Below are 1,592 nucleotides of genomic sequence, written 5' to 3'. Positions count from 1 at the left end.
CTGGGCCAACATTGGCTTGCCATAGAACGGCCAACGCAAGGGAGCCCAGTCTTGGGCCAAGACTTGGCATCCTAACCTTGGCCAATCCAATGATTATCCAAGCCTGGGCCAACATTGGTTTGTCATAGAACGGCCAACGCAAGGGAGCCCAGACTTCGGCCAAGACTAGGCATCCTAGCCTTGGCCAATCCAATGATTATCCAAGCCTGGGCCAACATTGGTTTGCCATAGAACGGCCAACGCAAGGGAGCCCAGTCTTGGGCCAAGACTTGGCATCCTAGCCTTGGCCAATCCAATGATTATCCAAGCCTGGGCCAACATTGGTTTGCCATAGAACGGCCAACGCAAGGGAGCCCAGTCTTGGGCCAAGACTTGGCATCCTAGCCTTGGCCAATCCAATGATTATCCAAGCCTGGGCCAACATTGGTTTGCCATAGAACGGCCAACGCAAGGGAGCCCAATCTTCGGCCAAGACTAGGCATCCTAGCCTTGGCAAATCCAATGATTATCCAAGCCTGGGCCAACATTGGTTTGCCATAGAACGGCCAACGCAAGGGAGCCCAGTCTTGGGCCAAGACTTGGCATCCTAGCCTTGGCCAATCCAATGATTATCCAAGCCTGGGCCAACATTGGTTTGCCATAGAACGGCCAACGCAAGGGAGCCCAGTCTTCGGCCAAGACTAGGCATCCTAGCCTTGGCCAATCCAATGATTATCCAAGCCTGGGCCAACATTGGTTTGCCATAGAACGGCCAACGCAAGGGAGCCCACCAGTCTTAGGCCAAGACTAGGCATCCTAGCCTTGGCTGACAATATTCAATTATTGAAGGGGAAATCGCAGAATAAATCGTCATATTATTATTATTATTATTATTATTATTATTAAATTAATTACATTGATGACATAAACTCCTGAAATGGACACCTTTGACATTGTAAAATATTTTAAAATTACCTAACAAAAAATGGCATATACAACCAAAAGGTATACAATGCGCATGTGTAATACTGTTTATGGAGTAGGTACATGTACTTAAAATAACTTCCTCCTTCTCTGTCTTTTAGTCACTATCCTTTTTACAAAGTATATATTATTTTTAAAACCTCTCACAAGTAAGATGTTCTAGTAATGTGTATATAAACATACAATGTTATCGCTTCTCGTCTCAATGAGCTAAGCTCAACGTGCAATAAGTGTTCTTATCAACTCAATATCTGGTACGCCTCGCATTGCGAGACCAGTATATTAAACTATTATTTGGAACACGGTAGATTGTTAGGACCTTGCTCCTCTTCTACCGCGGGTTGACTCAGTGTTGCGGTACAGCTGGGATTGGCCCTGTCAAATAAATCACAAAATAGAATTCTTCATAAAGTAATCTTAAAACTCAACTATGGCCTAGCCCTGCCAACCAGGCATGGGCCAGACTTAAAACTTAACTATGGCCCAGCCCTGCCAGCCAGCGCATGGGCCAGACCTAAAACTTAACTATGGCCCAGCCCTGCCAAACCAGGCATGGGCCAAACTTAAAAATTAATTATGGCCCAGCTCTGCCAACCAGGCGTGGGCCAGACCTAAAAACTTAACTATGG

The 1,592-nt window shown here is 46.0% G+C and overlaps 1 non-coding gene across 1 annotated transcript; it reads left to right on the top strand.

Annotated features, from left to right (window-relative positions):
* Positions 1–1,152: 1,152 nt before the first annotated feature.
* On the top strand, positions 1,153–1,346 carry LOC123303613. Its single transcript, XR_006535718.1, has one exon. It is a non-coding gene; the product is annotated as a U2 spliceosomal RNA (small nuclear RNA).
* The last annotated feature ends 246 nt before the right edge of the window (positions 1,347–1,592 follow it).

Source organism: Chrysoperla carnea, assembly GCF_905475395.1.
Source record: "Chrysoperla carnea chromosome X unlocalized genomic scaffold, inChrCarn1.1 SUPER_X_unloc_11, whole genome shotgun sequence".
NCBI classification, from domain to species: Eukaryota; Metazoa; Arthropoda; class Insecta; order Neuroptera; family Chrysopidae; genus Chrysoperla; species Chrysoperla carnea.
Note: the sequence above shows the minus strand (reverse complement) of the source record. Positions and strands in the feature narration are given on the sequence as shown.